Genomic DNA, 13,284 nt, shown 5'->3' with positions numbered 1-13,284 from the left:
CCCTCCTCCCCTCATCCATCACCCCACCCGGTGCTTCCCTCCTCACCCACCCCTCCTGGGCTACTTTGCGAGTTTTCCCCCTATTTGTGTGATGAATTAATAAAGAATCCATGATTTTGAAACAATAATGACTTTATTGCCTCTGCAAGCGGTGATCAAAGGGGGGAGGTCCGTTGGCTTACAGGGAAGTAGAGTCAACCAAGGGGACGGGTTTTCTTTAAAGAGAAACAAACAGAACTGTCACACCATAGCCTGGTCAGTCATGAAACCGGTTTTCAAAGCTTCTCCGATGCGCAGGGCACCCAGCTGTGCTCTTCTAATCTTCTAATTGCCCTGGTGTCTGGCTGAGTGTAATCGGCCACCAGGCGATTTGCCTCAACCTCTCACCCCACCAAAAAAGTCTCCCCCTTACTCTCACAGATATTGTGGAGTACACAGCAAGCAGCAATAACAATGGGAATACTGGTTTTGCTGAGGTCTAACCTAGTCAGTAAACTGCACCAGTGAGCTTTTAAATGTCCAAATGCACACTCTACCACTATTCTGCACTTGCTCAGCCTATAGTTGAACTGCTCCTTACTACTGTTCAGGGTCCCTGTGTATGGCTTCATGAGCCATGGCATTAAGGGGTAGGCTGTGTCCTCAAGGATAACTATAGGCATTTCAACATCCCCAACGGTTATTTTCTGGTCTGGGAAGTAAGTTCCTTTCTGTAGCTGTTCAAAAAGACCACAGTTCCTGAAGAGGTGAGCGTCCTGCACCTTTCCCAGCCATCCCATGTTGATGTTGGTGAAACGTCCCTTGTGATCCACGAGTGCTTGCAGAACCATTGAAAAGTACCCCTTGCGGTTTACGTACTGGCTGCCAAGGTAGTCTGGTACCAAGACAGGGATATGCGTTCCGTCTATCACCCCACCACAGTTAGGGAACCCACTGCAGCAAAGCCATCCACTGTGACCTGCACATTTCCCAGAGTAACTACCCTTGATAGCAGTAGCTCAGTGATTACATTGGCTAATTGGATCACAGCAGCCCCCACAGTAGATTTACCCACTCCAAATTGATTCCCGACTGACCGGTAGCTGTCTGGCGTTGCAAGCTTCCAGAGGGCTATAGTCACTCGCTTCTCAGCTGTGAGGGCTGCTCTCATCTTGGTATTCTTGTGCTTCAGGGCAGGGGAAAGCAAGTCAAAGTTCCATGAAAGTGCCCTTATGCATGCGAAAGTTTCGCAGCCACTGAGAATCATCCCAGACCTGCAACACTATGCGGTCCCACCAATCTGTGCTGGTTTTCCGGGCCCAGAATCAGCGTTCCACAGCAGGAATCTGCCCCATTACCACCATGATGTCCAAATTGCCAGGGCCCGTGCTTTGAGAGAAGTCTGTGTCCATGTCTTCATCACTATTGTGATCGCACTGTCGTCACCTCCTTGCCTACTTTTACAGGTACTGCACATACTGCAGGATAATGCGCGAGGTGTTTACAACGCTCACAACAGCAGTGGTGAGCTAAGGGGGCTCCATGCTTGCCGTGGTATGTCGTTTGCAGGAGAGCAGAATTGCACTGGAAGCGGTGGATGACGACGACAGTAAGCAGTCCTACTGCACCGTCTGCTGACAGCAGTATGGGTTCTGCACGGAAAAAAGGTGGAAACGATTGCCTGCCATTGCTTTCATGGAGGGAGGGGCAACTGACGACATGTACCCAAAACCACCCGTGACAATGTTTTTGCCCCATCAGGCATTGGAAGCTCATGCCAGAATTCCAATGGGCAATAGAGACTGCGGGAACTGTGGGATAGCTTCCCACAGTGCAATGCTCCAAAAGTCGACGCTAGCTACAGTACTGTGGATGCGCTCTGCCGACTTAATGCGCTTAGTAGGGACACACTTTTATAAATTCAACCTAATTTCGTAGTGTCGACATACCCTAAGTGGTGGCCAAAGAAGCTCATCATCTGCACTTAAAAAACCTGGGTACAATCACTGTTCAGAGAGTCCAGACTGAGGCTGAAAAAGAATATGGACTTCCTGCCCTCCAATTCTTTATAAATGCCAAGGTATGGCAGAAAAAAATGGATTTGCTTGCAATTTTGCTAGGTTCTTCCTCTGATTCTGCTCAGCCAGTTGGTCCTCATGATGCACTTGAGGAAGAGTGCTCATGGCAAGTTCTTTATATGCCCTATGTTGCACTTCTAGTTAATACAACAGATACTAGGTACTGTTTATAAATGTCAACTTCAGGTTTCAGCCTCATGGTCAGCCAATATATTTTTAAAAACAAGGCTGATCAAATTAGCAGATTGTCCTCAAGGTAAGGAAATTACACAAAATATACAGGAATTAGCAGCAGTATTAGCTTTCTTCACTTCTAATATGGACCTTCTTTCATGCCCTTTGCCAGTTTCAGATTGTCTTTGAACTCCCCTAACCCCCACCTCATTATATTCATAACACATCCCACTCTTGGCCACATCTGATGGGAGATCTCTCTCTCACATACACCCATGCAAGTCTATTCTTTAAAAAAATACGGAACTCTGCATTTGGACTATTACTGTTAAAAGATAAAAACTGTCATTTGTTGAGTTCTTCAACAGTCCAGGCTCTACAGGCAAGAGGATCTTATGTGCAAACACAATTTTATTTTTTAAAATAATTAATTTTGGCTACAAGCAAAATTGGAATATTTAGGTTTTCTTGCCTGAAAACCTAATTTGAGATTCAGGCTGTCCTTGAACAAGTCCCCTTAAAAGTGTGGTTTTTAGTGTGCTCTCTAACCCCAAATCAGGCAAATTCTCCTCAGAAGCACTTGTGCATTTCCATTTAAGTCAGAGGGCTGCAAGGGTACACAAGAGGAGAATTTGGCCCTATAGCTTCTAATACCAAACCCCACTGGGCAGATTTGTAAAGAGCGAGCTTGTTCCATTTTAAGTGGTCTTTTCTTAGCTGTTAGATTTTCTGCTGCTGAAATCACTGTTTGGAATCAATAACTGGAATTGTGGTCCCACGTCTTGCAACTTATTTGCTCACGAAAACTGTTTTTTCTAAACTGTCTACTTTAATGTTTTGCATGAAGCTCCATGGTGGGTTTCGGAGCACATGTGAAGAGCATCGGGGTTTCTTGTGCTTCATATTTAGCTCAGATCACAAAAGAACGAATCTGCTGCAAAAGGAAGTGTCACTATGAATATTATGGAGTAACTGTTAACTGAGAAGTCTTCAATTTCACTTTATGTATGCTGTTTTCTTCATTTTTTGTATTAAACAAACTTATCTCAAGACAGTTTTCATTTGGTAATTTATTTTGAAGCAACACATGTCAAAGATGGAAAAGTCCTGCTTCTAACCTGCAACACCTTTTTAGGCAGTGCTCACCTTGGACAAACCAATCCCAGTGACCACTTACAGGTGATGGATTCTCTCCAGTGAAGGCTCTTCTTGTGAAGGCCCTCCACCTGGCAAATATGCTCTGATTCTGAAAGCTGGAAAATGTTTGCTTTACTGAATTAGGTCTTCCAATGTACTAGTTTCCTTCTTACCACTGCCCTCCAATTAATAATCTTATTTATAATCTTATCATTGGCACTCAAATGCTTCCCTTTGTAATACAGCATGTGCCAAATTCTGTATTGATTTATAGAGAGTTGCACCAGGTACTTAAGTAAATGTACAATGGGGTGCACAGCATGTCTTTGGCCCTACATGTGTGCAATTACAAGAACCCAGGCTGGTATGAGAAGCATGGTACAAGTTATTTTTCATATTGATACAAACAGACCAAAAAAACCCCCAAACCCGAATCAAACCTCAAATTCCCAACAAAATTAACAGAAGAAAGCAAACAATGGTAACAGAAAATTGGTAAACATATGTCGTTAATGATGACTGAGTAAAGAGGACAGTTTCAACTTTGATTCCTTGGAGATTAAATAAATGTGCAGTTTTACAATGAAATTCATATAGTAAAATGCCTTTTCAGGTTTGGAAGTAGGAAAATGCAAATAAACATTTGCAGTTCTTTCTTATTATGTCAGTATTTTAGCTAACAGCTTCAGGGAAAAAAGCTTTACAAAAAAGCAAAACAGGTCCTATTCTGAAACCACAGCAGTTTCAGCAGTTACCCAAGTGGTGCACCTAAACCACACAGAGGACTCACTTCAGCAAAAAGATGATGAACAAAATGATTTACCACAGTAAATGCTGTTAACTTAGTAATGAACTCCACCCATACTAAGTGCTTATCTTAATTTCATACCCCAAGACCAGCTTTAAGGCAAGTGAGATGGGTGGCTGTTTAGAGGCAGCACTGGAGTTCAGGGTGAATATTTATTCTCAGTATCTCACTGAGGCAGCACTGGTGTAGTGTGCTATTATAGAATTTGGCTTATCAATGAAGCAGTGGGATGGAGTAACAACACATTTACGCAGAAATGAAGACCTTGATCTTTTCTGATAGATTTTGTTAGATTCTCCATTTAGGGTCGGAGCCTAAAATTTCTCTCAGAAATACAAAAACAATAAAAAAGATATTTTACTGTATTACATGATAAAGAGCGTGTGACCATATAATTATAATAATACAAACACACAGGGGTAGAGAATTAAGGTTACACATATCACACTAAATTTAGCACAGCCTGATTTAAGCGCTTATATATGCAACTTTAAATGTACCCAAAGTAGCTTTTTGAATGGAACTTTCTACGGTGCAAAAAATAATAAAGAGCAGAAGGTTCACTATCTAGGATTTCAGATTTCTGCTAGTTTGCAGAAAAATTGGCAGTAATGAGTATAAAATCCATAATCTGGACACTACTTGTGACAGTACCTGGATTCCTGTCTCATGCAACTCGGATATGCAAGAGGAAGCCTCATTCATGCAAGCCTTGGGGACTGCAGTGTTTGTAAAGTACTTCACAGCATGGCTCCTCCTTGGCACCTTACCAACTGTTCAGCAGTCAGTCCTAACTTTAATAAACTTGTTTCCAAGCAGCTAAATTATCCACCCAGTCCATAGACGTGGAATGCACCTTTCCTTAGCTGGTCACTTTACAAGCTTATAGAAAAAGGAGTACAAATGTACTGCACATTTTCAGTATGTGATCATAACTCAGTAAAACCAAAACTATTTTTTTTTCAGAATACTCTGATATTTCTCCTCAGCAAGGGCTATTTCCTTGCCGTATTTCAGACTCTCAGCTATTTTGGCTGTAGAGCTGTTCACAAAATATAAAACGTATATATACACACATTTCCCTCCCTCTCCTTGTACACAAAATTTTTGCACCCACTTTTACTTAAACTTAACAAAACAAAACAGGCACCCCTTTGAAAGACATTAGACCTGAAAAAATGTCTCTGGAAAAGTGAAAATTTCCAAAAGTTATGAACCTTCTAAAAGAGGAGGTTAGAATAGAAATCATTATGTAACCTTGACTATAAGTTGCTACTGCTGTATCATTTTGTTATGTTGGGGAAAAATGAACAGGTAAATTATCTTCTGAACAACTTGCTTCATCAATTAGTACTGAACTATCATCTTCAGAATAAGAGATCATCATAAACAACAGAATCAAAACGTGAATGGAATTTTTAGTTTGTGGCTGGGCCAGCTGCTCCACCCATGAGTCATTTATCCTACTCAACAAGGGATGCCTGTATTGTAACCTAACTGTCAGGTCTTCTGGAAGTCATGAAAAAAATACGCCTTCCTGTCAGTCACCAACTCTAAAGCTGAGGTTCCTGCTCACAGCCGCAAAGGAGGAGGAATTGAGATGACTGGGGACTGCACCACCTTTTTATAATCATGGACATCAACTTACAGAGCCATGAGCAGGCATCCACACTATTCCAAACATGCATCCAGAAGGTTACAAAGCTCTGCAAAACCAGAGGTGCTTAGCCATGAGTGGGAATAAGGTCAATACCTTTTTGGTTGAGGACCTAATTAAATAAAGCCATTTTATATTCTTCCTGCCTCCCAAAGGAAGCCATCCACGTGGTTTGAATTAACACAAGTAAATGAAGTACAGCCCTGAGTAAAGAGAAATATAAAACTTTAAAACTGCAAGGGAAGTTTAGTATTTGCTTTTGTCTTGTTAACCAATTTGCTCAGTGTAAATTCTTTATTTCAACTATACTGCATAATTAATAATTGTTTCACATCAAAAACAAGTATTCTCTTCTTAAAAGTAATCTGAAGAAATACATAGGCCAAATACTGTGCCGAGTGATATTGCACTGGAGGCAAGTCAGTAAAGGACTTAGCCTAAATAATAGAAATGTGATAAGAGTTCAGATAAGCCTTTTGTATTAAGTGTTCAGGCAATTAAGATTTTTATTAAAAATATGGCTTTTTAAGAAAATTAGGCTAATGTATCCACAGGACATATAGCATTCAACCTTGGTTTTCAATATTTTATCAAGAAATTGAACAAAATTTTGTCCTAATTTCCATCCAATTGAGAGAGATAGGAGAGGAAAAAACAAACACTACTAAAAGTGTTCTTGTGCAATGCAAAAGGCAGTGCTGACCTAAGGTCCTTACCCCTTTGTACACTCTGAGAGTACTAAATCCTGAACTATTTTTACAGATCTAAAAGTTTCAGAAGATGTCAAATAGCCAAACCATAAAATACCTTAGATTTAGAGAAGTAACATTTGAAAAATAACTATATTTATCATTAACATAAAGGAGGAGGAACCTCCAAATATAGAAGAGAGCAACCGATGTCAGAATGGTCTAGAATGATAAACCTGATATGTATATGAATACATACCTATACATCTCTATGTAGTCATTCATCCACTGTAGCTCCAGAGTCAACCTGTGCTCACATTTTCTGTCAATAGAAATTCACACTTGGGATGTTAAAACTGGGGCCTCTGCCCCCTAAACAGTCCATAAGAGCCATGTAGCATATGAACTGCACAATAATGGAAACAGCTCATCCTAGGGACGGACTACCGTTCCCATACCTCTAGCTCTTGGGAGCTCTTTACTGTGGTTGACATAACCCGCTCCAACTAACTTACATGTGTTGAAGCTATGGCAAAGCCCCTGTCTTCAGTGTTAGGGAAGTATCTTTCCTGCAGATGATGGAATAATGTACACAACTGAACTTGGAGTTTGCAGGATAGTCGGATAAAAATATTGTTTAAATTGTATTTAAAAGATTCTTGACACTTTTACACACATTGCAAGGTTCAGATACCATCTGCATTCATCTGCCAGCTCATGAGGAGAGGAAAAGGTCATATAGGACCTGATCTAGCTGCTAATGAAGTCAATGGGAGACTTTACTGCCTTTATTGGTAGTAGGATAGGGTCTTAATGCTTTGAAATGTAAAGAAATTTAAAAGGGTTTCAGAATCAAATATGTTTAATAAATCTGCTTTGGAAAGGTCAATTATTTATTTTATTGTTCATGTAAGCTCTGATCCTGAAAAGGGATGTGCTTATGCAGACCTTAATGCTGACACTGAATCCTGCTGAAGCCAATAGAGCTCCAACAAGTTGATCCCTTTGAAAGATCAGGGTCATACTTAATTGAAGCCAGCTCAGCGGGAGGTTCACAGTTTTCGTCTTCTCAGGATTTCTTGTGATATTTTGATAGCTCAGAAATAATACCAATTATAAGAACAACGTGGGAACGGAATTAAAGTCCTTCACTCAAAGGCAGAGGTGCTAACCACTAACCTTTGAGATACCAGTTTATAAATTCAGTTTCCATAGTAGACAAGACTCACAGATACAGAATGAAAAAAAAAAAAATCTAAAATCTTGGCTAATTTCTCCAGCTTTGGTGAGAGTCTATAGTTTAAAATTTTACCAAGCATATATAAAAGTAAACATAAAATATATGGCATCAAATAGTCCAGGAGAATGGGAAGTCCTACTTAATATTTATTTAAATATCTAGATTTTTTAAACAAATAATAGCCAAGCAATTTCTATTTAACACTGAGTTTAACACTTACTCCCTTGAATTCTAAAATATTATGTGATTATTTTCCAGCAATTTGTTACTTTGTTAGTGTACCAATAAAACATGGAAGTGCGGCATACTAATGGAAAATATATTATCGCTGCAGACATCAACAGTTCGTACATACAAAAAATAGATTAGTTATTGAGATATAAGACATTTAATTCAAATTCCAAATTTACAAAGGAGAGAAAACTAGAGCAATCAGAAGTTATTTTTAAAAATTACTATTACAGGCATTAATTTATACTGCATGCTATATCAACAGCCATTTGTACGCAGAAGGCACATTTATAAGTAGATTACATTTTTATTTCAAAATGTTATGATTTTTATATTCTTTCAAGGTTAAAAAAGTCACAACCACTATAAGCAAGCAATAAAAATGAAGAAGAGGTTGAAGGTTACACACTGGTTAGTGGTGAAGGTTCTTCCACTAATATCACTGGTTAGCAGTACTGTTAAAACCACAATGTGGAATGCATGGTGCTGCATTTAAAGGAAGTGGGTAAGGGTGGGGTAAATGCAGCAGGTCCCACGATCAAAGCACTAGAGTATTGAATTTTACTTATAACCCAATCACTGACACCCACACAGGAACTTCCTGTACTTTAAAAAAATCTGTTTCTCTCTTTTTCGCAATCAACAACTTTTACCTAGAAACTAGTTAGCGGTGAACTCTGACTGATTTTAATCTGCAGTTCATTGCAGAAAACATGTAATTGTTAATCTGTGAGAACCTACAGACAGCACATTTTAACTGACAGGTTTCAGTGGATCAGCTTTTAATTTCCTCCTTTTTTAATTACAGGTAAGTTCTACAGGACGCAATACTAGCATAAGAAATACACAATGCCTTAAAGTTTAGTAACACTGAGTGCTACAATCAAAGAGCTACTTACAACAGGAGAATAAAAGATAAAATTAAGTGTATTTGTAAATCTACAAACGATATCAAGATATTAGAAGGATTTTCTAAAATACAATACAATTCAAATCGCTCACATATGGCACCGTTCATCCAAAATATCAATGTAATTTATACTATCTATTACGCAACAATGAACACAACCCTGATTTACACTGAAGAGGCAAAAAACTAACTCTGATAGCTCCTTAAACTAGGCTTAAGGACAGGTCCTCCTTTTATGTTTGTAGGATAAAAATAAGGCTAATAAAGGACAGTCTAAGAAACAGCTTTGGGGAAACAATTTCAAGAGTTTCTTTTAAAATGTGGGGAGGGATGGAATTATATGGATTTCAGGGAGGTACATGACCCGCACTATAGGGCCCACCACTGTATGTTGTGTTTGCCTGCTCTCTTCAGATGCAACAGCAATGACCCCAAACAATGGACTATGTATGAGCAGAAATACCTGCCAGTATAGTACAGTGGGAAGCAGTGAATTTTAAAAAGATTTGGGGGTCATGATGGATAATCAGCTGAACATGAGCTCCCAGTGTGATGCTGTGGCCAAAAAAGCTAGTATGATCCTGGGATGCATAAACTGAACTCAAGGAGGAGGAGAGAGGATATTTGACACTGCTGCCACTGTTGCTGGAATACTGTGTCCAGTTCTGGTGTCCACGCTTCAAGAAGGATGTTAATAAATTGGAGAGGGTTCAGAAAAGAGCCTTGAGAATGATTACAGGAGTAGAAAACATGCCTTATAGCGTGGGTTCTCAAACTGGGGATCGGGACCCCTCAGGGGGTCGCGAGGTTATCAAATGGGGGGTTGCGAGCTGTCAGCCTCCACCCCGAATCCCGCTTTGCCTCCTGCATTAATAATGGTGTTAAATATATTGTAAGTGTTTTTAATTTATAAGGGGGGGGTTGCACTCAGAGGCTTGCTATGTGAAAGGGGTCACCAGTACAAAAGTTTGAGAACCACTGCCTTATAGCAACAGACTCAAAGAGGTCAATCTATTTAGTTTAATAAAGAGAAGGTTAAATGGTGACTTGATTACAGTCTAAGTATCTACATGGGGAACAAATATTTAATAGTGGGCTCTTTAATCTAGCATAGAAAGGCATATCATCCAATGGCTGGAAGTTGAAGCTAGACAAATTCAGACTCAAAATAAGGCATACATTTTTACTGTGTAATAATAAATATGGCCTGTGTTATACAGGACGCCATACTAGATGATCATAATGGCCTCTTCTGGTCTTGAAATCTAATTATCCATTTACATGTATAAATATGCCTTTTTACAGGTGCATTTCTGGAGACCCCTTTGAAATCCCTTACCAAAGACAAAGATGATCAAGGATAGCCTAGTGACAGTACTCACATATCACAGTGACAGAGAGAATTCCAGTGTCAAAGCAATTTATGTTTAATGAGATATAACAGGAAATTAATACAAGGAGCGCGATTAAATATAACTGGCTGAACCCAGGCTATGGACTCATTACCGCAGAAAGTTCACCAAGAGCAAGAGTGGGTCTGAGGGGCATGTTTCTGCTCCGTCAGGTGATTCTGAGCCAGCCAGTCAGCACAGATCCAAAAGTGGGTATCAGACCAGGCTAGATAATGAATGTGCTGATTCACTGTCTTTCTAGGGCAGCCTCCACAAGATGGGCTCCAACACTACAGAAACCAATGGGGAAGGCAGTGGTGACATTGCTGCTGGCCTCTACTGGGATGAATCACCTTCCTAGTGCAGCTGCCCCTGCAAGGACAGGGGCAAGTCAATGCATATCGTCCTCTGTCCCTGCAGAGGTGGATCTGGCACAAGACCAATAATTTTGCACGAATCAATTCAGATTAAGTAGAAATCATAGTATTAGTGTCCTCTACCTAAGGATAGTTAGAGACCTTTTATTGGTACTTTATGTTTTCTGAATAATGAAGGGGATAAGGTAGATACAAACCACATAAGTACTTTTCACACAATGCTTGTGTATTTTTCTTATCAACTACTTGATAAAGGAAGAGTGTAAACTGACAATAATAAGACCAAGTTTTAGATTTGTCTGATCTGAACTGATATTTGTTCACCTCTTAGAAAGATCTTTACCACATACTTGTTTTTGAATTAAACGGACTAACGAGCAAGGTAAGAAACAACGGAAGTTCCTCTTCTGTTACTTGTTTTGTGAACAGGATTTCCATCATAACACTCATTTGTATCTCTTGCAAGCATCACAGAACATTACTATGTAATTTCTCATGTTTTAAGAAACCACTGATGATTGCTAGTGTGGAAGGAAGGGAGGAGTTTAACTGTGCATTTGTACGTGAGGCTCATTTGCTTTCCAAAAGAACAACTTTGTTTCCTTTATAGTCTCCTTTAACAGAAGAGTATTGCTCCTGGTAAATTTTCTGTCTTCACATAACAGGAGAAATGCAGATACTTAAGATGCTACTCTTTCAAAAAACTAGATAAAAGCAATGTTTTCTTGTCTAAATTAAAAATAAATTCAAATTAATGAACTCCGAATAAATGTAGCCTATTACAGCTAAAAATACAGGCAAAATAGGCAGTACTCTGAGTCAACCACCTTTTAAGACAGTCTGCATAAAAACTTTTTTTGAGGAGGATGAGATACAAATCAAGGTAACATCCATAGGGGAAAGAATGAGGAGTACTCAGAGAAGTCATTCTTTGACTGCCATTCCCTGTCTTTGTTGGTAGAATTACACTGTATTTGCTAGGAATAATCATGTTTAGGCAAGAAAGACACAGAAAGATGCCACACTTAAAAATAATACTAAAATACGCCTCATCAGTATTATCTGTTGGTCTCATTCCACTTTACAGATCCCTTTTAAATTTTGAATTATTTTGTTCAGACCCTTTTCCAGAAAGAAAGACCAAATAAAGTATTCTCTAATCAATAACATACCTCCTATGAAAACTGACAAAAAAATACAACACTTCACCACACATAGCATTCTAGATGGCAAAGAGATTACCTCTTGCTGCACAGTATATTCTCTCTCAGTGCTCAGTGTCCTGGTGGTCTGTTTTATTGTATATGTAATGTATTATTATTTCTATTTTTAAATCCTTGGAAAGCTCTTAGATACTATGGTGATAGAGACCCTATAAGTAGATAGTTATGGAATTAACTGCTTCAAGGACCTTGCTACAATTACAATCCTTTTTTTTTGTCAGTATTCATCAATACTCAGACCTGCAATGCTCCAAAATGCCTTATCAATTGGAAACCAATTTTTTAAAGTATCTATCAGATCCTTTCGAGGAGTAAAGCCAAAATGGCAGCTGAAAACTAGTGTTTGAAGATTTAAAGGCTGCAAAAATGCAGGTTCCATAAAGGTGGCAAAACTTAAATTTATTCTGTTTGCACAAAGATTTTGATTTATTAAATAATACATCCCAAACATTGATTCAGAGATAAAGGCATGATTTACAACAAATGAGAACCTACAGTACCATCCGGAGCATATCCATAAGGGTGCTTCCTCTTTTTGAGTGGGGTGGGAGAGATTAGCTAACCTGCAGTGCCAACCAAATGAGCAATTCTGCTTTATAAGTTGAATAGGTGTGAGAACTGCAAAGCAAAAGTGTCAGACAATACCAAAATGTAACGCAAGGGAACTGGGTGACCCACACTTAAAACGTATGGGGGTTACAGTGGCAGACTAACAATTTCCTGCAATATCCTGAATGAACTTTACTGAATTAAATTAAACCTTACTGAATTAGGTTTAATACCTCTGGGTTGATTATTTAAAAATGCAATTGTATATGTGCTATTGTGGAATTGTATGTAACTCCTCTTGGAAGAGGGGGATGCTAATATAATTCCTCTGTTTATAAGCCGTTTGAAGTCAGCCCCTGGAAAGATATATGCATATACCAATTAAACCGGATTCTCCAGGGACCAACAGACAAAGAAAGGATTTGGGATAAAAAACCTGGTCTTAAACAGGCTCAGGGCCTTCTTCTTGATCCAGCAAACGGACAGAACCTCTCATGGAGGGCCCCAATCCTTATGGAAATATTGGAAGGACTTGGCCTACCAATGCCCCTTACAACTATGTGCTTACTCTGAGCTGAAGCAATGATGAACTTGAAACCATAAATTTCAAGGTGAGGTGTTGAAGGACTAGTCTTGCCAGAGCCCATGTTAGGATTAGTGTGATCTCTGGCATGCAGATAGGATCTTTTATTGTTTTTAATAATGTTTTCTCTGTAGTGCTTTTACCTTAAGAATAATATAGTGTGCTTAAAAAGAGCTGTGTGGTATCTATAATTGTGCGCAATCATACTCTTAACCATCTCTTAAGAGAAAGCAAACTGGTGTGTTTGGGCCGCTGGTC

General features: G+C 39.2%; 1 protein-coding gene across 5 annotated transcripts in view; it reads right to left on the bottom strand.

Annotated features, from left to right (window-relative positions):
- Positions 1–13,284, bottom strand: part of EPS15L1 (epidermal growth factor receptor pathway substrate 15 like 1) — an 85,175-nt gene that overhangs the window by 18,072 nt on the left and 53,819 nt on the right. The gene's annotated exons all lie outside the window — the stretch shown is intronic.

Source organism: Lepidochelys olivacea (assembly GCF_965140295.1).
Source record: "Lepidochelys olivacea isolate rLepOli2 genome assembly, chromosome: 25".
Classification (NCBI taxonomy): domain Eukaryota; kingdom Metazoa; phylum Chordata; order Testudines; family Cheloniidae; genus Lepidochelys; species Lepidochelys olivacea.
Note: the sequence above shows the minus strand (reverse complement) of the source record. Positions and strands in the feature narration are given on the sequence as shown.